The following is a 26171-nucleotide window of genomic DNA, read 5'->3' as shown; positions in this document are numbered from 1 at the left end:
TTGCACATCTTCTTTAGAAATTTGTAAATACTGTTACATGAATGAATACAGAAATAACATGCTAATCGCATAATAGTAAAATACACACACACACACACACACACACACATATATATATATATTTATATATATATATATATATATATATATATATATATATATATATATATATATATATATCATAATAAAAAAATACCTTCTGAAAAATCAATTACCAGGTATGGTTATTTACTAATACGTTTGTTTTTAGAGCGAATATATTTGTTGTCCTTTTACGCATCTGATTATCATTTGGTTTTACTGCTCCGTATGTATGGAGCTCTATGTATATTTCTATAACGGAAATATTTGCATCTGTCGTTTTATGTATTGGACTATCAAAGGGTTGTTATATAGCTCCATGTTTGTGGAGTTTGGTATGTATATACTATGGTTTGTTTGTTGCACCATGGTTATACAATTTAAATGGTTTTATAGTTACTATTGAGTAAGAGTCCGCTTAACATCAGTGCATTTATACTGAGCCGTATGTTTTGGCAATGATAGTTTGGCTTTTTCCGTCTTGGGTTTGAATTCTAAATTTATATTCAAACTGATTCAACAGGGGATTGTTTGGGATGTGACCTATGCGTGTGCCGATTAGATATATTTCCGGATGTGTTTCTATTGATACCTGTGAGAAGTATCTATACAATATATCTTTGCCGGTTCATCAGTTTATGTTATTGAAGCTTGCAGCCTTGATTGCACCATTATTATTGCTACGGAAATGGTGCATTCAGTTTCCAGTTTCTGGAGAATGAGACATGAGACTATGCTGTATATACAGAAGTTTTGCACTGTCGTTTTTACATACATTTTCTTAATTTACTTTGTTTTTTAAGCCGTAAGGCTGACAACTCTAGCAGTAATCATTAATTGGTAGATAAAATGACTAAGATATATTTCACTAATTCAATTATTAATTTATTGGTTAACAATCCCGCCAAAATGGATTGTATTTAAGTCTGTATTATTTTTTGTGAATATCTGATGAAGCGTAGCTTTGCACTACGCGAAAGCGCTTATTTATCTTTTATTAAAGTGTTTTTTGGACTTTTATGGTGTCTCGTGCTTGGACTTTGACAATAGTGAAGAACTAGAATCGTGTTGGTGTCTCCTACTATTGTTTTTGTGTATTACTCCTCTTTCATTTTGGTGAGAGGCACCTTCAGCTGAGAGTTGTGGTCCTGGTTTTGGTTTCATCTTCTTGTGCTTTTTGTCTACAACTCTACGCACACGATGGATACTAATGTTCCTGCTGCTGCTTCCATTCCAGAGTCGAGGGATACCTCCCGCCTTTGGACGGGGCTGTTTGTACCAGAGCCTAACCCTTTATTGTCTTTGGATCTCAAGGAAGCGTTGGGCTATGCCCAATCTCCAGAAACTGGTGAGGATTTAAATGAATTTCATGAGCAATTAAAACTATTGGAAGATAACTTGTACCAGATACACAGGTATCTATGGCAGAGACTACATCTGGAAGCCTGCTTGTTTCATAAGGTGGTCCCCAGAGGCATGCGGGTTTTCTGCATGCCTACGTATGGGGACTCACATCCATCTTTACTTAAACAATGGCAGGACCTTAATATAAATTTGGGCTTTGACTATGTGAAATTATTATTAAGATACTTTTTACCGTTGGAGACGGATCTTCGTAGTAAAACTGACATACTGTATCAGAAACTAACTGAACGATTTAACTCTGATTATTGTCAAGAGAAATTATGCTCTATTTTCTCACAAGTAAAATTATTTAGTGACAGACTAGGAAAAACGAAGCAACGCAAACTGAGAAGGGACTTCCAAGATTTTCAGAATGGCCATGTGTTTGTATGGCCGAGGTCCCAAGTTAATCGACAGACAGCACAGGCATCATCTCGTAATCAACCAGCCAGTGTTGATACTAGTGAGATTATGAATGTGATACCTAGCTCTACATCGACATCCATTAACATTCATTCATCTAACCAGGCTGATGTATCATCGACTAGAACTAACAGTCTGGATCCTATTGAATTGCCCCATACTGATACACCTCCTCCGAACCAGGAAGCGTTGTTTGGGCATCGTAATCCAGGAGCCATACCCAAGAGTAATGCTGCATCTGTAACTGCTGCCCCCCTTTTTTTACCTTACCAAAAGAAATATACGCAACAACAAAGGGGGCGTTCCAACAGCAGAGGGCCAAGAAAGCGCAAGTTCTCGGAAGAAAGGAATGTATCGAACAGAAAGATGAGGTATTGACTTCCTTGGTATTTAATCATTCTAGTGCTTGCTTGGGTGTTCATACGCTCAGTCTCCTTGATAGAGGGCTGAATTTCATCCCAGCGGCCACATCATCTTTGGTAGAGTCCCTTATTGATTTAAGGCTCTTTTGCCGACGCTTATGTTTAAAACTATTCTTTTGTAACAATGGTGAGCCTACCACAGTGACTGAATCGCCTATACCATTCAGGAACAAGAGCACCTTTGTTCCACCGATGCCCCCTATGGTGGAATGTTTTCTGGACCTGTGTGAGAAGGATCTGTATGAACTTTTCTCAGGAGTCCACCATAAGAAAGGGAGATTTTACAACCTTACCAGTTATGAAAACCAAGCACTTATTGATCTAAAGACAAACAGTATGCTGGTAGTGAAACCTGCAGACAAAGGGGGGGGAGTTGTTGTTTTAGATACTGAAGAGTATGTGAAATGTATGACCAATATGTTATCTGATGAACTGACCTATAAGAGTATATCCAGTAGTGGAGTGTCTAATATCATACAAACAGTAAAGGATACCCTCTATGACCTTCTACTTTGTAGACAGATCAGTGTAGAATTACATGAATACGTTTCCAGAACTCATCCTGTGGTACCAGTATTGAAGGGGTTACCCAAAATTCATAAAAAAGCCTGGCCTATACCAATGAGACCGATAGTGTCAGGTGAAGGTTGGATAACCTCCCAAGTTTCAGCCTTCTTGGAGAGTATTTTACGACCTGTTGTTGACAGTTGTCCCACCATCCTGAAAGATACATACCAACTGTTAGAGAGTATAAAAAGTCTACATCTAGATGTGGATAATAAACAATACTTGCTTATAACTATGGATGTGGAGAAATTGTTTACTTCAATCCCTAATGATGTTGGGATACAATGTTAGAGAACTATTACATAAAGTAACAACTTTCTCTAATGACAGGGTTATACTTGTCTGTCAACTACTTGACATCATTTTGAACAACAATGTCTTTATGTTTGGTGATAGGTATTTTCTACAAACATGGGGGGTGGCCATGGGCACCCCCTGTGCTAATACCTACGCCAATCTGGTTGTCTTTTGGTGGGAACAACTATTTTTGTTCCAACATGAGTCATCCAAATCCATAAAGTTTTATAAACGATTTGTGGATGACATACTTATTGTATGGGAAGGCACCATTGAAGACTATGATAGGTTTTTGGGATACTTGGAATCAACAACTGATTTCCTCAGGTTTACTAAAGAATATTCCCCTGAACAGGTTCATTTCTTAGATGTTACACTAAGGTTGACTAATGAAGGGAGCATACTACCAACCCTATATAGGAAATCGGTATGGAAGAACGCAATTCCAGCTTATGATAGCATGCACCCCAGGCACACGTTCCAAGGCATTGTTAGAAGTCAGTTCACCAGAATATCTAGACTTTGCTATGATGAACAAGACTTACTGAGAGAGGCTGATATGATGGAGCTCTTATTTAGGGACAGGGGTTATGACCCAGCAATGGTCAAGAAGACAAGATATGAGGTTTTGGGAGACGTAGAACCTACAGGTTCACATGGCCCAGTAGGCTCTGACGGGTATAAATACAAGAAATCCTATGAACCCAGGAATTATGGGTCCATGGTGAACTATGTTGTCAAATACACGAGTGACATTGAAAGAATAAGACAAATAATAAGGAAGAATTGGAATGTGTTAGTCATACATAAACAGGTCAGGGATATTATAGGTGTCAGGCCCAGGTTTTGCTACAAGAACAGTGATAACCTTAAATTTCTGCTGTGCAATGATCAACATGTGACCAATGTTAGGGGTCCTAATAAACTGGTTCTTGGGGATGTTGTGACTAAAGGCACGTATCCGTGCTATCAATGCAATAGGTGTAACAGTATCACTAAGATACAAACTTACCAACACCCCACTATGGACATTACCTTCCAACCCAATTTATATGCCAGTTGTAATACTAGAAATGTGGTATATTTGGCCACTTGTTCTGTATGTACAGCTTTTTATGTAGGGCTGACCAAGAGGAGGCTGAGAGATCGTATCTATGACCATCTCTACAGTATCCGTAGGCAAGATGATACTAATGCCCTGGCCAGACATGTTAAAGAATATGACACACATTCCTTTACCTTCAGGGTGCTGCAAGTGTTAGCAATGAGCATGAGAGGGGGAGATAATGATAATGCTCTAGCTAGAGCTGAGCTTCATTGGATTCTAAGGCTGGCAGCTCACTTACCCCCTGGAGTGAACAATTTTATCTCTATTAAGCCAATACTGTTAGACAGAAAGTGACATCAAATATATGGTGATATAGGTACTTTTCTCTATCTCTTTAGTTTTTGTCATTTTTGCCTTATTCATTTTGATGGCTTAACATAAATTTAGTCATTGTTTGTGTTTATAGTCCTGTTTTAAGTTTTGTAAATGAGTATAGCAATTTATGACAATAATTTTTTAAGCATATGCTATATTAATATATATTATCAGTTGTTGTATATATTATTGTACATTTTTACAGTTTACATATGTGAAGATATATGTCATTTATATGTATTTACCATTCATGCATATTTCTTCCTGTACTTAGTGTTAAATAGAATTCTTCTACATATATTTAGTATGTTTTCACACATGTGTTTTTTCCGTGGGTGTATTTGATAGTTTCAGTCTATTTCAACCTGTATTGTGTAATATGGTGTTTGATGTAGTCTACAGTTGCACTTTCTAGTTACAAAGGAGTGTTTTTGTTCTCTGATACTCAGTTTCATTCACTTTTTTGCTTTTTATATAGTCATCATGTGACCTATAGGCAACCACATGTCTGCCAAACAATGTGTTTACTTGCGACATTGCCCTTGGTTTGTATTGCACTTTGATGCTGGTTGGGACTAATCTATTATAAGATCGTCCACTTTGTCTAGTCGCTTGGTTGGGTTTATGCAGTAATAAGTTGTTGGCCAAAATGGGCTATGTTGGGGCTTTCAGGATCTGTTACCAGGTATGGTTATTTACTAATACGTTTGTTTTTAGAGCGAATGTATTTGTTGTTCTTTTACGCATCTGATTATCATTTGGTTTTACTGCTCCGTATGTATGGAGCTCTATGTATATTTCTATAACGGAAATATTTGCATCTGTCGTTCTATGTATTGGACTATCAAAGGGTTGCTATCCAGCTCCATGTTTGTGGAGTTTGATATGTATATATTATGGTTTGTATGTTGCACCATGGTTATACAATTTAAATGGTTTTATGGTTACTTTTGAGCAAGAGTCCGCCTCATATCAGCGCATCTATATTGAGCTGTATGTTCTGGCAATGACAGTTTGGCTTTTTCCGTCTTGGGTTTGAATTCTAAACTTATATTTAAATTGATTCAACAGGGGATTGTTTGGGATGTGACCTATGCGTGTGCCGATTAGGTATATTTCCGGATGTGTTTCTTTTGATACCTGTGAGATGTATCTATACAACGTATCTTTGCCGGTTCATCAGTTTGAAGCTTGTAGCTTTGATTGCACCATCATTTTTGATACGGAAATGGTGCATTTAGTCTCCAGTTTCTGGAGAATGAGACATGAGACTATGCTATATATACAGAAGTTTTGCACTGTCGTTTTTACATACATTTTTTAATTTATTTTGTTTTTTAAGCCGTAAGGCTGATAACTTTAGCAGTAATCATTAATTGGTAGATAAAATGACTAAGATATATTTCACTAATTCAATTATTAATTTATTGGTTAACGATCCCGCCAAAATGGATTGTATTTAAGTTTGTATTATTTTTTGTGAATTTATCTGATGAAGCGTAGCTTTGCACTACGCGAAAGCACTTATTTATCTTTTATTAAAGTGTTTTTTGGACTTTTATGGTGTCTCGTGCTTGGACTTTGACAATAGTGAAGAACTAAAATCGTGTTGGTGTCTCCTACTATTGTTTTTGTGTATTACACCTTCTGAAAAATGGAAGAACTATGTTCAGAGTAAGACAAACAGCTTTAATAACCGATTACTAAAGACATATCCACTAGGATACCACTAGAAGACTCAGCGACAGTATCAAAGAACATTTTGAATCTATTAGAAAAGGTGATTGTAAAAATGCTCTAGCCAAGCACATGAAAGTCTGCATTCAATGATCCATTTTTAAATTCATTGTGATTGAAAAGGTTTCCATTATTTTTTGTGACATTAATCCATTACTGGAAATAAAGGAACTGAAATGGCAAGTGAGACTTAGGGCGGACATGCCCCCTGGATTAAATGGACATTAAAATGTAAATAGCATTCTTAGATGGAATAGATAATTGATTATGTCATTAATATGCTAATTAGCCTCACCTTATAGTAATATTAATGCTTAGCTGTGTTCCAGGTTTGGATAGTAGTTTAGTTTTTATATATATATATATATATATATATATATATAGATAACATATTTGACAGATCCATAGGTCCATACTCCTGCAGTAGAATCCAGAAATGGTGGAGTGATTATATTGGTATTGTTTTTTATTAATTTCTGGACTACATCATCCCACATTTAACATCACTAAAGTAATTTTTGTCTGTTTTTGTCATTTTGTTTTATTTTTTTTTTCTTGTTACTGTTTCACAGCTATTATCCAAGCAGAATTTGGCTGCATATTCAACTTTGCAAATGAAAGTTACATGGTCTAAGATAAAAATGTGGTGATTTAAACTGAATAATTATCAGAAAACATTATTAATATATTTTTCCAGTGTTTGCCATGGCTTAACTTTACATGTTTGAAAGTCAAATGGTCGTACATGCACATCCGCGAACCAGATATGCGAATTCCGTAACGCTGAATTCCCAAAATGTCATAAAATAATTGAATTTCGACATTTCCAAATGCACCACCACTTAAACAAGTGCTACCATGGGTCAAAAAGGGGGCTACATTTCGTAATTCGGCACTTTGGTTTTTGCGATTTTGGAATTTTACAATTTACAGTTCACGGCAGCAGGTTCAAAGATTTGTCCATCGAACATGTAAAGGTAAACCATTTGCCATTTCCCTTCATTCCACACTTTCACTATAGCTAACTAAATAATTTTTTTCATCAGAGGCTTGCTGTTATATAATTTTGTCTTTGCTTAAAGCATATTGCAATAGAACATTATGAAGTGGTAAGTATTACTGTACATGATAAAGCATGAAAAAAAATATGACATCATAAGGGACTTCTAACAGTGGCTGTAATAGGTTCAGAGATTCGTTGTAAGCTTATGGCCAATTAGACCATCAAGAAGGTTGGCTACATTCTCAAGTACTGGTGGGACACTAACAATATTCCTCATTAACTAGATTTATTCATATATTCCAGATGAAAATTTGCAATCACTCGTGCAGTCATCCACATTGGTTTAAAGGTTGCTAGTGAAGTAGTCTGTTTGATATATAAGGGCAGACTGTTCCAGAAACAGGATTTATGTTGGGTTAGGTATGTGTCATGCCAGCTGGTGATGTTGATGTATTAGTACAGGATTATGTCTGTAGGAAAGGTGCTCGCTTTACCCCTTCTTCTTTTTAAGTGAAAGAGTTCAAAGTCATTCATAACATGGAAAGCTAATCAGAAATCACTCCCTCAGAAGTCTGTATGACTGAGTGGAGGGACTGGGAATTTAGTCTGTCAGAGTAGCTAAGGATACCAAGATCTGAGATTTTGTAAAGAAAAGTTGAAATCACTTGCATTTGTTTAGGTGCTTAGTAAGGTACATGCCAAAGGGGAATTACATTCAATGATGGGCCTAATAAGTGAGGAATAAAGTGGGAAACTTCTTTGGACCTTAAGAAAGTAACACAAAAGATATGCTGTGTTAAGTATTTTATTTATTTATTGTTATTTGTAATTGTTAATCGGGGTAGAACACTGATCTCCATGGACCTTTTTTCAGATTCAGCCTTGGAGCAGTGTCTGGTTAAGTGAGTTACTTAAGAATCACACAGTTAGGCAATGGAGGGTGAACAAATAAAACTTTGGACCTCTGGATTCTGCACTAGCTGCCAGACAGTAGAAGGTAGAAGACTGTAGGAAGGATTTTCTAACCACCACAGAGGTATGGTTGTACTGGCACAAGTTGCTGAAGGGGAGGCATGCCCAATTTGCTGTATCGGCTGGAAGTTCTAGAACACTAAACAGAGGTCTTCAGCAACTTTAGTGAGTGCTCGGCTATTAAAAGGGCATTACCTGCCCTTACAGGTTATCTCTAGGCAGACAGTTTTTATTACTTACATGCAATACACCCGAGTCATCAGTGCAAGTCTCTGACTGTGTCAGATTTAAGTGGAACATGTCTACCTGGCAAGCAGTAGTGGTGAAAAATTTGCCAAAGTATACTATACTGCATTTCTTGTCATTGACGGTAAGCTCACAATTAATGTACCAAGCATTTGTCTGTACTAGCCCTTGCTGGAGAATTTAAGAACAAATATGATAACTAATATTTAGTTTGCAATCATCAGAAAACTTGGTTAGCCACAGTCCATTGTTAACAGCTTTTATGCCATGGAAGTAAATATCAGAGAGGTCAGGACATAGGATGGAGCTCTGTGGGAGATCACGGGCAATGCTTTTCTGTATAAAGCAAATACCCCAACCTTAATAGTATGGGTTTTGTCAGATAACCATTCACCTATCCATAAATCTCTGCTTGGGTTAATGTTTCACTGGGAGAGATTTCAATAATCCAACCATGAACGACAGTGTCAAAATTCTTAGCAAGGTCCAGATAAGGACTGTGTCCCTAATCCATGCCTATGGCAACTCTTTCAAAGAACCTAACCAAGATGAGCAGAAGTTGATTTGCCTTTTACAAATGATTACCAGGTAAAAGTCACATGTCTAAACTCAATGTGCTTTGCACCCTTACCCTGTTTTGCTAACCATAACAGCATTTAAAAATATGCATTAATTATGGAATAAGTTATTGTGACACAGTGAAAGAGGAAAAGTTATGGCGCACAAAGTTCATTAATTAACATTGTTGTGAGGCCAGTGTGAGAGTTACATAGGAAATGTAAAACATGACTCCAGGTAAAGAGCATCTGTCCATCCCAGTGCATGCATTACCTCTTCCTAGTTGATAATCTGCCATTAATCATTGTAAGCTAACTGAAAGTTTACTTTTTCCCCATGTATTTTTAAAACTGCCTTATGTCTGTCCCATGTCATCCTTAGTTCCAATGTTCTGTGAATCCGCAAGCCTTTCTGTGGAAAAAAAAGCTTTATCATGTCACATTTCACTCATTTTTCAAAATGTGTCCTAGTTTTTGTACAGTACTTTTTGCAAACAATGGTATCTTTCTGGACTCTTTTAATTCCTTTAAGAGGATTGGAAGTTCATAGGTTAGTACTAGGCTAACTGCCCTTGTGAGCCATTTTAAGCCTAGCCAATTACCCTATGTGAGAATCAAACCCTGCACCTCGTGTCTATAAGGTAAACACCTTAACCATTACACCAGCCTCCCACCCAAAGTTGTTCCCTTTCCCTTGTTACCTTGGAAGTGTGCATGTTAAATTCTTTTGTCCTCACCTCTAAAATCATTTCAGCTGTAGATGCATCGACATTCTGTTCACCAGCCTCTTGACAACTCAGAACTGTCTGTACCTTTGCAAAGGTGGGGTTTCTGTGACTGTGCACAGCAGGTACAAATTACTGTGTTAGTATCTAGCCTTCATATTTCCAGATCCATTATCTCAGGAAAGTTGCACTGCTTACCTGAGTCGAGATTTTAAATTCTTAAAGCAGTCCACCATGTCATTTTTTTTCTTGATGTTCCTTATTTGTTTAGAAGGAAGATAGACAATCATTTTACAAACATCCATGCTACTAGGAGATTTAGGAAGTGGTAGTCTACATTAAGCTGCTTTTTAGTGAGCATGATTGCAGTCCTGATTGTGTCAGTGGGTTGAACAGTAACAGAAAATTATAACACTGAATGCTATGACTGTTGCAATAAAAATGAGCATGGTCTTAAAGTTACAGTATATTTTAATATCTGCAAAAGGTTTTATTTAAGAAGTGACTCAAAGTCTGGATACAATTATTTACCTCCATGTTCCAGCACAGAAATGTTTTAATTGCATTTTCCACATGAGCAAAGCATGGAACATTACGTTGATAACTAATGTGTAATTGCAGTCAAAAATAGAGGTTTTGTGTTTATTTGCATATGGAGACAGTGGATTTAAGCTTCAATCTCCTTCTGATTAGCCAAGTCCACACCCAGCATTTTCTTTATGGGTGGATAGCAGTCCTGCTTTATTTCCTATTAATGCTATGGAACAGACAGTCACATGTTAATTTCAGGGTAGATGTTCATAAAAAGTAGTAAAGCATGATAAAACTTACACAATTGAGAATTCAAAGGTATAGTGCAACTGTCTTCACCAAGACCCTGTGGAAGACTCCCTGGTGCCCTACTTGCAGAGAGTCTGTCTTCAAAAGTGAAACGGTACTACTTTATGGCGAGCTAGTAAAGATGAGTTACCCATAATAAAAGTGTAGCAAAATTACTTTATTAAAAACCTAGTGCTTCTGTCACAGTAGACCTTCCAGCATTTAAGAAATGCAAAAAAAAAAAAAAAAACAGACCTTATATCTACAACAATTAAAAAGCGAAAGTAGAAAATTGTCACTCCTCCTCTCCCAATCAATGACCAGCTGAAGCCTTCTTCACTGCCTGCATACCTAGTGATAAATAATCTGGGCCTCTTCTATTGCCTCTGCCTCAGACCTCCATCAAAGACTCTACATTCGTGGATAACTTAGCCTACCTTCACTACTTCTAAATCCAGGAACAGCTTGGGACTTTTTCATTGCCTCAGCATCAAGGGACAATTCAGAACTCCTGCATTATCCCTAAACCCAGAGACAACTCAGGCCTCCTTTACTGCCTTGAAGGGTGTCTGAAACAGAAACGGCTAAACTGAACCAGGAGAAAAAAAGTAATTGCACTTATGGGTCATTTTAATCCTACTCAATTACCCCTTGTGTAAATTAAACCATTCACCTTGTGTCTGTAAGGTAAACATCTTAACCATTATGCCAACCTCCCACCGTAATACATAGATTTATAGGTATGTAATAGGCTAGCTACCCATGTGGATCATTTTAAAGCTAGCCAGATTTCCTTAGTGACAATCAAATCCTGCACTTCTTGTTTATGAGGTAAACACTTTAACCATTATGCACTTCTACTCTTAGGTTAGCACTAGGCTAACTGTCCTTGTAGGCCATTTTAGGTCTAGCCAGTTACCCTGTGTGAGAATCAAACCCTGCACCTTGTGTCTGGAAGGTAACCATTATGCCATCCTGCCTCCTCTCACAGCAAAAAGATATGGTGATCTACAGACACTTAAGGCACGGAGGAACAATAATGCAAGATTATAGAAAATAACTAGAAAAAGAAAGGCAAAGAAAGAAAGGAATGCTACTTTGAGTGTGAGCTAAGAGAGCTAGGGCAAGCAATCACCGATTAAACACTCAGGCACCGAAAATCTGCATCCTGACCACTGAAAAAAAACACACATATTGAATGCCCTGGTGACCTAATCACCAGGAATAATCACAAAAAAACAAAGAAAATGCTTACTGAGTGAACATAAGATCACCTAAAACAAAAATTATCAGAAACACTATAATAATCAAATGCTAAAGTATCGAAACACAGATGAATGATGCTTACATTTCAAAAAATGCTTATATATTAAAAAATCAACTAATCAAAAAACAAAAACATTGAAAACAAAAAACAGCACAAAAGGAAAACATTTTTTTCTGATGCATGAAACAAAACCCTAGCAGTAAATTCAGAACAAACTTGGATAGTGTTATGGAAATATTTTTCTAAGATAAGGTGTAGTAGGCTTGGGTTTTAGGGTAGTGGGAGTAGCAGGGTTAGGCTTTGTGTGTATTAATAAGGTAAACCAAAGGCCGTGGGGGGGTCTTATTGATCTTAAATCAAAATGGATCAGTTGAGGGAATCATAAATGATCAGATCATTGAACTGAATGCAATGAAAAGTACTATATTATTAATTATAACTCCGTAAAAAGGAAAATGCTCCTCTTTCTGGCCTTCTACTATGATTTCTGAAAACAAGTGCTTTGGTTTTCAATCATCGCAGTTGACAGAGATATTTATTAATACTTGATGCATAGAATATTTTCACAATTATCACTTTATATGTGCATTTTTTCTGAAACTAACTTTCTGTGATTCTCCTTTGTTTAATTTACTTATTCTGTTGACATACTGTGAATGTTGACTGATATTAATATATTTCTTCTTACAGATGATTTACATAAATACATTTTTTGCTTTCCCTTGGGACATCACCCAACTTGCCCGAGGCCAGTGCCCTACGTCCCTGCCAGGTCTACCAGCTAATCTCCTTAACCCCCCCTCAGATGTATTCCAGTATTGTAGGGGCCGGTTGTGTTTCCTAAGGGTATCAGGGGCTCAGCTGTCTCTGCTTCTGTCTTGCGGGGTTTCATAATATGTCCTACCACTCTCTGCCCAGCATAACATACTTGTTAATCATCTCTGACAGCAACTTCCTTCTTCAGACCATGCCTCCCACAGGCAGTGTCATTGATGAATGCCCTCACATCTGGGACAAGCTTACCCATCTCTCCCTTATGCGTCTTTAATTTCCCAAGCTACTAATCAAATCCAGGTTGACTGTGCCACAGTCAGGGCTTTAGCCCTCTATGCCACTGGAGCAGCCCTAATTTGCATAAATATTTGAGATTTTTAATCAGATAATTTTGTTCTAATACTATTTCAAGCACACTTCTTTCTCTTTTCTCTGTTTTTTTTAAAGGCTGGTATTTGAAATTTACAAATAGCCTTTGCCTGATAACCAATTAACTCATTGTATGCCCCCTTCCCCCAGTATAAAAGCAGTCTGCCTTGTACTGGAAATTTTGTTAACATATGTTCAGCTTGGCCACATATGGAAGTACTCTAAGATATGAGCTTAGGCCTTTCTCACAGTTCTGTTGTTGCTGCTGGTGATATTTGCTGTTGAAAAACATTCCTGTTGAGTGGCAGTAGCCTAGCTAGGGTGGGGCAAAAGGGGAAACCGCCCTGGGTGCAAAGTGTTAGTGGGCACTGTGATGTCCGCACTCTGGGCTAGTAATCAAGGAACCTGAATCCTAAACACTGACACCGTAGAGGGACGTTCACTTGGAACAAAAATGGATACACCCAGTATTCTCAGATGCAGCTCTCTGCATCAAGTACAATTTCCCTTAAGAGCACACAGGGAACACACTCAGCCTGGGGTTGCTTCTCTCTCTGTCTCTCCTCAGGTCCCCAGTAAGGCTCCCCACTGGCACAGCTATAGAGTTAAGTCCTCAGCCAAGTGTCCATGCCAAGTCCTCCACCCAGTGCTTTGTGTCCCTGCTCCAAGTAGCAGACACACACACTCTTTGAGATTTGATTTGCACACACACACACACACACACACACACACACATGCACCTGGGAATGGCTGGCACAGGTTTACTAGCTGTGCCCCCTTCTGTCCAGACTATAAGGTAGTTAATGCCACCACACACTCCCAAACCAGCTAGTACCCAATTTTACTGAATGAAATACAAATGGTAGTTTGACCAATGCAGTAAGGCTTTCAGGGGTGGCCACAGAGTCAACAAACAGATATGAGTACTCTCAAAGGTTAAAATATTCTCTAAAGGACCAGCCACAGTGAAAAGTTTAAATATGTTAAATAATAAATAATAAAATAACATGAAAATACTAAATATCTATTTACAATAAACAATAGAGTTTCATTCACAGGAAATTTTAAAATAAGACAGATGAATAGATTCACACAGATACAGAAAAAACAGTACTTAACTAATCTCACTATATTTTCCTGACTGATCCCAAGAATTACTATTCCCTGGTCACTTACTAGAGCAAGGCAAGATGAAGTACATGAATGATCCTTTGATATCAGGTTCCAAAAACAGACTGCCATGAGACTTCAGTCTCACCTAGTATTAAAATATCATTTTTGTCCTAGATTACAGAATGATATCACATACATTTGGTCGTCTGACTTCTGGTTCCCATGCAACCCCCCATTGCTAGAAAATGCCAGGATTTAGCACTTATGTGTCAATAATACACATGCACGCATGCACACACACACACACACACACACACACACACACACACACACACACACACACACACACACACACACACACCTTCTGGAAGTCATAAAACCATAAAACACTTCCATTCTTCCTAGAGGAGCTAATAAACCATCCTTCTTATAGCGTATCTGGCTTCATTCAAAACTATGAAATAACATATTTATGGCCTAGGTCCAGTGTATTAATTTCTTACTATTTTTAAAGTTTGATATTAACCTCTTCTCTTCCAGTATCATCTGTTAAAACATATACATTTAAACAGTTACAATAATGCATGTATATTTCTTTTTCTGACCAGCAGGATACATTGTTGGCACATTTTTAACACAAGCAGCTTTAAAAATACATTTTTCAACACAAGCATCTGTACAAATCAGTATGATATACAAATTACATATAATTCTTTACAAAATTCCAGCTAGCTGTGCTGGCATATATTACACATCCACTGCCTTACTTCTCCTGGCATAGCTGGCAATATCTCACATCGTCAGAGGCACAATCGGGAGGCCATCCATCATCATGATCACTCTTTAGTGTAATACAAGTATTGTGGATGAAAAATAATCACTTAGCACTCAACGCTTCTAAAACCACATTAATGGTATTTCCTCCCTCTAAAGTCACCCCTTTCAACAAAAACACATTTTGCATCACTAGTCATAACAACACAACTCTGGAACTGGTATCAGAGACCAAGCTACTTGGCGTGCTAATTGACAATCAGCTTAAATTTAATTTCCACATACAACTAAATATAAAAAAAAACATCAAAAACTAGGTATGCTCTATCGACAAAACCATTATCTTACACCCATCACTAAACTCACCCTCTCTACATCCTTTCTCATACCCTCCCTTCTCTATGGAGCTCCACTCCTAACTAATCTACAATCCTCTCTGAAAACTCAACTGTCATGTTGTTACAACAAAACGCCAAGTTCGCTACTAGCCATAAGTCCTCCACTCACCATTGTTCCTCTCTCCATAAACTAAAATGGCTAGAACTACCTAATCACCTTATCTATACCCAACTCACTTTAGCACACAAGCTCATTCTCAACCCCTCACTCTGTCCCTCCCTCTCCTCTGCCTTTAAATTGCATCTACCTGACAGAGTACTATGGTCCAATAACCAAAATCTTCTAGAAATATACAAACCAGCTCGCCCCCCAGGCAAACACTTTCTATCCTTTAGTCTAGCACAACTCTGGAACTCCCTACTACCACACATTCGTGCTACCCCTACTTACTCTATCTTCAAAAAAACTCTTCACTCATACCTAGTATCCCAGTGGGAATGCTTCAGCTGCCACCCTACATAACTCACACTGCAAATTTTCTTTTTCCCCTCTTTTTCATTAACATTGCTCCTTCTAACTTCTCCTCAAACTCATAAACTGTTTGTTAATTACTTGCAAACTGGATATTATTCTAGTCTACATCTCTTACTTCAAACTTCCTATATATTAATGTTCCTGTATATATCTTGTAATCATTCCTTAAAATTCTGCACTACCTGTTCATTTATCTAAAACCTATACTGTTTGCAATGTTTGTTCTTGTCTAATCTAATTGTATATTTTCAATCTATGTCATATTGTTATATTAATTGTCTTTGGTCTGTGCTATATTATAACACATGTAAACATTATCTACATCATTTTGTAACATTGATTGTTTATGGAGCTTTTCTCCCCAGGACTCCATTGAAAACGGGTTCACTTTGGCCCAACGGACTATACTGGTAAACCAACTGCAAATAAACAAATAAATACTAGCTTTTAAAAGCTGGTATTGCAGTTGAGGTCAAACCTGAATGCTGTAGTGCTCTGTGTGTAATTTAAACTGTAGCAAGCCATTTGCTACAGTTTAAAAGTGAAAGAATTTTTTTAACTAAAATCCGTGCAGGCAGTGTATAAACTGTAGTAATTGTCTGCTACATTTGTTTCAAGGAGTTTGCTACAGTTTAAAAGAAGAAAGGTTTTGTTTGTTTGTTTATTTTTTACTAAACCGTGAGGAAGGAGGGTATATATATATATATATATATATATATATATATATATATATATATATATATATATATATCCACACACGATACCCAAGAAGTAAAAATATATCACCAAACACCCTTCGGCAGCAACCAATGTGAAAGGATTAAAAGTCCATACAATTCAAATATCCAATTCTGTAAAGCCACTGTCCTGGTATTGAATCCAAAAATACGAAATGTTGAAAAATCAATATTTATTACGAACACACAAACAAAACGTAAGCGCTTTCACGGATTCAACCGCTTCATCAGACGTAACAATTTCATAACTGAGCAACCACTATTTAACTCAATTTTCAAATACTTAATTGAATAATTATTACATCTCATTTTAAAGTGCCAGTGCATAAAAGTGCTCACGTGTATGTAATAGCTTATACATTTCATAATATAACAACATAAAATAACATTAGTAAATAGTTAAAAACTCCTTGTTGGTTAAAATATTACTATGATTATTTTTTAAATATTTTAACCAACAAGGACTGATTTTTCAACATTTTGTATTTTTGGATTCAATACCAGGACAGTGGCTTTACAGAATTGGATATTTGAATTGTATGGACTTTTAATCCTTTCACATTGGTTGCTGCTGAAGGGTGTTTGGTGATATATTTTTACTTCTTGGGTATCGTGTGTGGATATAAATACAACATGGAAGTTTTGGCAGCAACAGCAATAGGAGCAACTACCGGTGCAAATGAAACAATTTTTAATGCTAACACAAGATTGTGTGGCTTATTATCTGATACAACTAACCCGCTGCTGAGTATGGATGTAAGTAACTTGGACAATGCGCAAGATATATCTAATGGCAACAAACAAGATATTTTGCAGCTCAAGAGAAATCTTGAGAATGACATCTACAAATTTAAACGCCTACAGTGTCAGCGCTTCCATTTGGAAGCATGTTTGAAATTAAACATCGTACCTAGGGGACTTAGGGTTTTAAATATGCCCACCTATGGTACTGTATATACTGACTTGTTAATTAAGTGGCAAAAAATTAATTTAAATACGAGCAGAGCGTACATGAATTTATTGGTTGAATTTTTCCAACCTATAGAAAATGACCTACGAGCTGAAATTATGAAACAACAACATGATTTATTTGAGCTTAATGGAGATGGTCCGACTGAAATTTATATGCAAGAAACCATTGAAAAGGTTAATCGATATGAAGGAAGGCTACTTGAGTATAAAAAGAAGAAGATAGCAAGGGATCTTAATGATTTCTCTAAACAACAGGTGTTCATGTGGCCCAGAGATGACGTTATCAATGAGAGACAGAGTACGGCTACTTACTCACAACGGCTGCAAGGAGGACAACGAGATAGAACTAATACAAGTACAGGAGTTCGAATTGATTTAACAAACACAAATATGGGAGCGAGTAATGATGTGAATCAGTCTACTGCCAAGTATGGTGATAAAAGACAATGTGTCAATGAAGGGGTAACAGGCGTGGAGACGCTAATATCACCAGGAGCGACGAACTCTGTTTATTCAACTCCCCTGGAGGTACCAGTCAATGAAACAAACACTACGAGAGGGAATGCAGACGTGAGGCGAAAAATTTTGCCAGATGAACAAGCCCCATCGGTTTTTCCATTTCCAATACGGGTAGGGCGAAAAAAATCTATAGAGATGGACACCCTGAGAGGACAGAAGCGCAAGGAAGCGCCTCAACAACAGATGCAGACTATCAAAAAAATGTGGACACCAAAGACTTAATTTGGAATATTTCTTCCCACAAACTTACTAATGCAGAAAAGGACATATTAAAAAAGGGCTTGGGCTTTGTGCTTACCAATAACATCGATGTAAGTGACTTTTTGATATCTATTCGTATGTTTGCTAGAAAGATAGCATTGAAATTGTCATTAGGGTCTAATGAAAGTGTTACGACTGTATTAAAAAAGAAAAGTGATTTTTTACCTGCACTACCGGTGAATATAGATCTGTTTATTAAAGCTGTTGAAAATGAAGTATATAATGACTGTAAATTTAATTCAGGGCTTTTTGAATCGAATGTGAACAAATTAGAACTACAAGCCATCTCAGATCTTAAAAATAATCATAACATAGTGATAAGGCCAGCAGATAAGGGGGGACCCACAGTAATTATGGATTCTCAATATTATGTAGCTACCATGTGCGAGATGTTAAATACTGAAGCTTATGAGGAACTTGCATTTGATGAAGTTAATGTGACATTAGAGAATATAAATAGGGCATTAGTTGAATGCTTGAATTTAAAAATTGTTACTAGAGAATTATATAATTATTTTTCAGTGGATTTCCCTATTATTCCACAATTGCATGGCCTGCCTAAAATCCACAAACACCCGACACTCCCAAAATTTAGACCAATAGTCGCTGGAGCTGGTTGGGCTACGGAAGGCATTTCCATTTATCTAGATCAACAATTGAAACATCTGTTATCCTTATATGGGCATGTATTGAGAGATACAGAACAATTTCTGCAAGATTTGTATACATTTACACAAGGCTATGGTAAGCCCTTGGATTTAGTTTTAGTAACATTAGATGTAGAATCTCTCTTTACAAGTATCCCAAATGACAAAGGTTTACTTATACTTAAGGAGCTGTTAGAGACAGACGGAAAAATGGATATCTTAAAGGCAGATTTCATATGTTTTTTATTATGAGCTTGTACTAGATAATAATTTATTTTTGTTCCAGGACAGATTGTACCGACAGAGAAGGGGCGTGGCAATGGGTACAAGCTGCGCAAATGCTTATGCCAATTTAATAATGGTTGCTTGGGAGAAACAAAATTTATTGAATCATCCCAATATATTATTTCATCGACGGTTTGTTGATGATCTTTTTTTGCTTTGGCAAGGCAGTGATATGGATTTGAATAATTTTTTAATACAATTGAATACTTCAAGTGAATTTCTCAAATTCACGATGGAAAAGTCAGACACTTCTATTAGTTATCTAGATGTTACTGTTAATATAGATAAAGGGAGAGTTTCCACTTGTGTATACAGAAAATCTTGTTACTGTCCAACCTTTTTGCATCGTACTAGTATGCATAATCCAACTATATTTAGTAATATAGTCAAAGGTCAAGCTTTAAGACTATCTAGATTATGTTGTGATGACAATATTTTAACAGAAGAGCTGACAAGGTTGAAAACTGATTTTATGTCTAGAGGTTATGATGCAAACAATATTGATACTGTATGTAAACAAGTTCTTGCTGAAAGGAAAGTACAAGCTAGACCTTACTTCTCAGAAAATGTGTTGAGAAAGAATGAACATCTTACACAAAGAAAACATGACCTTAGTATTGCAATACCTTATGGAAATAATATCCATAAAGTAAAAGAAGCTATTGGGAAATGTTGGAACATCTTAATGGTAGATGAAAAAACCAAGGAATTGTTAGGTGATAGTCCTATTTTTACATATAGGAACAATAAGACTTTGAAACAGCAATTTTGCTATCGGAAAGTAGTGAGTCCTAGGAGGGACATGAATTTATTACCAAGATTCAATGGGACGAGAAAATGTAATAATTGTAAACAATGTGTATTTGTGGATGAGTCACAATATTATAGACATCCTGAGACTAAACGGCTATGGGAGCTTAGAGTTAATGGCTCATGTAATTCCAAAAATTTAGTGTACGTAGCCTATTGTATACAATGTTTTCAGTTCTATGTGGGAAAAACAAACCGCAGATTGAAGGAACGTATTAGGGACCATTATTACAGTATAGCTAGGATGGAAGACTATAATGCACTAGCACAACATATTAGTAAGTTGGGTCCAGCTCACACATTTCGTTTCCAAATATTATATATTCAATATATTAATTTAAGATTAGGGAACATCACGAATGATACGGAATGTGCTGAGTTGGAGTGGATCTTCAGGCTTGGTGCACATAGGGGTTATGGACTAAACGACATGGTATCTATAAAGCCCATCCTTAGAGCCAGACCCCTTAGATAATAATGAAATATTGAATAAATTCGGGGATATGTAAATTAATTACTATGATTATTTTTTAAATATTTTAACCAACAAGGAGTTTTTAACTATTTACTAATGTTATTTTATGTTGTTATATTATGAAATGTATAAGCTATTACATACACGTGAGCACTTTTATGCACTGGCACTTTAAAATGAGATGTAATAATTATTCAATTAAGTATTTGAAAATTGAGTTAAATAGTGGTTGCTCAGTTATGAAATTGTTACGTCTGATGAAGCGGTTGAATCCGTGAAAGCGCTTACGTTTTGTTTGTGTGTTCATAATAAATATTGATTTTTCAACATTTCGTATTTTTGGATTCAATACCAGGACAGTGGCTTTACTGAAGTGGATATTTGAATTGTATGGACTTTTAATCCTTTCACATTGGTTGCTGCCGAAGGGTGTTTGGTGATATATATATATATATATATATATATACACACACACACATACAAATGCACACACACACACACACACACACACACACACACACACACACACACACACACACACACACACACACACACACACACACACTTGCCCAACCAGTGCTCATATCAGATTAAGTGCAGAGGTGCAGAGATATTTGTTGGATGTAGTGATGGACAGAATAGGATGGGGATTTATACAGTCACATGTTTATTAACAAAATGAGACACATAGGTTCATAGGTAAGTACTAGGCTATCTGCCCGAGGGCATCTATAAGCCTAGCCAGAATGTGTAGTATTTCGCTGCCCACTTAGAATATTGCAGTGATCCCCGGGGTAAATTTTCTATTTCCCATCCACTCATCAAGATTTCTCTTGAAGAGTGTTAGTGAGGGTCTCTGCCTAATGTAGATTAGAATCCTGTTACAAACCATGGGGAGTCTCTAGGACAGGACTCTATCCCTCCAGCACATCCTATTTATCGTTGTGATGAGGTTTAGATCCCTAGAGCTTGTGGCTCTCAGGGATTTGTTTTTTTTTTTTTTTAGGTGGAGCATGTCCATCACTTCTGGGTTAGACATGGTCTTGTATGTCAGGCAGAGATCACCTCTGAGTAAGCGGTATGTAACCAAGTATAGCTGGTGTTTCTTCAGTTGGGCTGCATAGGACATCTGTTTGAGGCCAGTAATCCTCTTGGTGAGGTACTTCTGTGGTCTTTCTAGCTGTTGCAGGTGTCTTGTAATGTACATCCCAAATGGGGCGTTGTACTCTATGATGGGTCTGATGAGTGATGAGTAGAGGGGCACAATAACCTCTTTTGTTCTAGAGGTGAACCCTTTTGTGATTAGGTGGGCCACATAGAAGGATTTTCTAACCACCTTGGCAATATGATTATCAAAGGAGAGATTACTATCTACTTGGGTCCCCAGATTCCTTATTACATTTTCTGTATTTAGGGTACTACCACATATGTGGTAGTTCGCATGTACTTTGTTTTTTCCAAAGGGGATGACTATGCACTTTTTGGCATTTGGCTTGAGGCCATGATTTTAACACCGGGTATCTGTCTCAGTGAGACCCTTCTGGAGAATGTCTGTATCAGCCAGAGAGTCAATTATGGCCCCCAGTTTGCAGTCATCTGCGAACTTGGTCAGCCATAGTCCTCCTGTGCTTGCCTGTACCTCTGAGAAGTATATACCGAACAGGAGGGGTCCCAGGACTGAGCCCTGGGGAATGCCACTTGTAACCGGTTTAGAGTCAGACCTAGAGCCTGCAACTGTCACCGTGTGGGTTCTATCCATGAGCCAACTGGCAACCCATCTCATGATGTAGGGGTTTATGTTCAGGCTGGTGAGCTTGTCTATAATACCAGAATGGGGAATGGTGTTGAAAGCCTTTGCAAGGTCTAGGTAGGCTGTGTGGACCTCCTTTCCCTCGTCTAAAGCCTTGGTAACTGTCTCAAAGAAGTCCACCAGGTTTAGGAAGCATGATCTGCCCTCAACAAAGTCAAACCGGGTAGGGTCCAATGATTGGAGGTTCCCAATGTCTCTGTTAATGAGTTCCATGATGATGCGCTCTATAGCCTTGCATACCAGGCTAGTCAGGCTTATAGGGAGATAGTTCCTGGGGTCCATTGTGGCTCCACATTTGTGGTACAGGATAACTGTTGCTGTGCACCACTCTATGGGTACATAGCCTGTAGAGAGGCTGAGTTTGAACAGTGTGTTTAGGTGAAGGGTTAGTTCATTTTGGAGCTCGTGTAAGACACAGCCTGGGACACCGTTCAGTCCCATTGAAGCTGTGTTTTTGGCTTTGGATAGGGCTGTTTTAACCTGTGTGTCAGTGATTTCTGAGGCTCTACATTCTTCTGGTATGGTTATGGGCCTTTTAGGGGGTGAGAGGGGGGAGAAGTTTGCACTAAACCTGTCTGCCAGGATGTTGGCAATATCAGTCAGTTCAGTGTATTTTGTGCCATTCTGCACTAACTCAGAGCAGATCTGAGATTTTCCACTTAGGTTCTTGACATAGCTAAAGAATGCTTTGTGGTTATCTTTGGAGTCCTTGGCAATTTTTCTTTCGAAGCTAGCCTTGGATGATTTTATGAAGGATCATAGTTTCTTGCTAATACTGATCAGGGATGTCTTTCCTTCTTGGGAGTTTACTCTTTTCTGTACTAGTTTCCTCCTCCTTCTATTGTATAACTTGTTTATGGCAGGGGTCCATCAGACTGGCTTCCTTTTCTTGGAGGAGTGAGTCTTGGTTTTGCTTGGGATAGCACAATCCATGCATTCTTGCAGGTGCTTATAGAGTGCCTTTGTAAGGGATTCAGCAGCTTGGACAGTATTGTTCTTTAGCATGGGGGCTGTGAACCTTTCCACCTTGGTCTTAAGTAACATGAAGTTTGCTTCTGAAAAGTTTTTCACAGTGGTTTCCTTGATTGGGGGTGGGGGCGAAATGTGGATATCCAGAGTGATTAGTCTATGGTCTGATCTAACCAGTGAGGGGTTGACCTCTGGTGTAGAACACCGGTTGCCCATGTTGGTGATGACCAGGTCCAATATGTTGTCACCTCTGGTGGGGGTGTTGACCAGTTGATCCAGGGCATTCGAGTTTATAAATTCTAGGAAGCGTTGGGCAAGGGAGCTAGTACTTGAGCAGTTCTCCCAGTTAATGTTTGGGTAATTGATATCACCCAATATTAGGGTGTTTGGTAGGACCTTCATATTTTCCAATGTCTCCAGAAATGTGGAGTGGGGGTCCTGGGTCATGGTGGGTGATCTGTAACAAGCTACAATTTGAATTGCAGTTTTGCCCATTGTTAGTTGCACATGGATGATCTCAAAAGCATCGTGCTGTGCCATTAACTTGGAGGTGTGGGTATCCTTGATGAATATGGATATACCCCCACCTTTTGTGTTTGGTCTGGGTTCTGTGGCCAAAAAGTATGGTATGAGTTATAGCCTGGTAGTGCTGGGGTGCTCTCTGAAGCCTTAAACCAGGTTTCTGTTACTGCACATATATCGATGTTCTCCATACTGAGGAGTGCCTCGAGTGCATGCATTTTGAGCTTATTTCAGTCTTACAGAAAACAGGGACTTGTTTTAACTGAAGCTGCTGTGCTTGTTTTAAGAAACCATATTTTTGCACACAGAGAAAGCAGTATTTAACAGGTTTGAACTTGCTGAGGTAGACAATCCCAGGAGTGCTTTAGTGCTCAGAAAGCTATCTTTTCACTTACTTGTTGGCACTTTCACGCCCATCCCGCAATCTCTTCACCATTGATCAGTAGTTGGTCTTGTTATGAAGCGCCACTTACAAGGTTCCTTCTCTGTTTTAGCCTACCCTGCATACTTTTTGTGCTGGATGGCTCAAACTCTATTTATTGCTGACCAAACAGTGCCAGATAGTAGCCATTCATCTAGCCACTCTGTAAGCTGCTGTATAGTAAACTATACCCAAGTACTTATATCGCCTTGATTTTTGAATAGGTGAATATGAAAATGACTGTTGGAACCTTATGAGCAATTCAGATGACGTATAATGTTGTTTCCTCTGCTTACACCTCAAAATACTGCTCATCAGTAAAAATAGTGATTGTTATATAGGACCCTGCCTACTGGAAAGCAATTCCTAAGGCCAAGTCTCGGTTATTTATAAGAATTCTTAGTTTAGGGAATTACTTGGCAGTTCCAGCTTTCCAAGTCAATACAGTAGTAAAGGGCAGAATTTTCTAATAGACCTAACACCAGCCCTGTGATCTTATACATGCATTCACAGCATTCAAATGTATTGCAAACAATCAAGCAAATTTGCTTTTTCAAAGAACACATCCGATTTAAAATAAACAGGCAAGCAAGTATTTGTTAAATAAAATCAAAGAGGTGAAATCAAAAAGAAAAGGTATGGTCTGAAAATGGTGAGGCCTGTGGACTGAAAACACCAATGGGTTTAAGGTAAATTTAATTCACAACTTGGGGTGAAGCCCAATTTTTCTTACACAAACAAGAATAGGAGAGCACTTTAAAAATAAGGTACAAGGGGAATGGTAAACACATGCAGGTAAGGCATCAAAAAGCTGACAGATACAACAAGCAAGGCAAACAGGTATAAGCCTGATACAAATGGGAGGGAAAAACAAGGAAGGGATATGCATTAAGTATGGACAATGGTTGGGAATGGATGAGGAAGATGAACAGGAGACAAGGTACAATACACCTGGAAGGGATTTGTGTAATCGGCATGCATCGTATAGTACAAGTCTGGTATGTGAAGGACCACAAAGTATTTCAGCTCCATAGATGGACCCATCCATACATCCACAGTACCATATAATTCAATGACGTACAGATGATTCCTTTGGAATAAGCCAGGGATGTGTCTATATGGCCGGTACACATGTATGACAAACGTGTAATGCAATGTATATCATATCTATAGTACAAAAGAGTGCCATCAGTGGATATAACACAAGCAGACATTTATATAACATATACACAGCCAAAGCAAAGTGAAATGAAGATAGGGTGGAGAGTCCACTGGTGGCCATAATTAAACAGTAGGAACACCATATTAAGGTGCACCAGGTGCAGTAGGAACACCACATTAAGGTAAACCAGGTGCAGTGCTAGCTGTCATGTCTGTGCCAGATATCAAGAGGCATAACATCTCATTCAGTTAACTTAGTGGGGGCACATGCCTCATATATTATCCTCAACAAGATATAGTTTATCTCTCATACACTGGGAACCACCATGCCAACAAATGTCTGTTTACCAGATCATGCATTTCATGTTGACAATGTGCCACACCTTCCATTCCATCAGGGTCTTTCAGTGCAACATAACCTTGTAGACCTCATTCCCATAGACCAGCAAGTCATCCGACATCTCACTGACGTTGAGTCACCCAACCCTTGCTTCCCTCCCACCCAGGATGTCGGATCTCCTGTGATTCCTGTGTAACATGTCACAAACAAATACAGACTTAACACAAAACAGTCATGTGATTATTGTAATAATCAGTGGTAAGGGATCTGTAACACATACCCCAAGGATCTACTATACAATGCAGTGATGGTATGTAATATGGTAGGCAACATATTCTGCCCTGCCTGAAAAAACATGACATTGATTGATAAGCAGAGCAACATGTGCACAGTTGT

At 37.9% G+C, this 26171-nt stretch overlaps 1 protein-coding gene across 1 annotated transcript in view; it reads left to right on the top strand.

Annotated features, from left to right (window-relative positions):
• The window catches only part of SLC23A1 (solute carrier family 23 member 1), a 505682-nt gene that overhangs the window by 455323 nt on the left and 24188 nt on the right, over nucleotides 1-26171 (top strand). The window lies entirely within an intron of this gene.

Source organism: Protopterus annectens, chromosome 4.part0 (assembly GCF_019279795.1).
Source record: "Protopterus annectens isolate FY-2018-M chromosome 4.part0, PAN1.0, whole genome shotgun sequence".
NCBI lineage: Eukaryota > Metazoa > Chordata > Ceratodontiformes > Protopteridae > Protopterus > Protopterus annectens.
The sequence above is the reverse complement of the archived record's forward strand: the minus strand, read 5'-3'. Positions and strand labels throughout refer to the sequence as shown.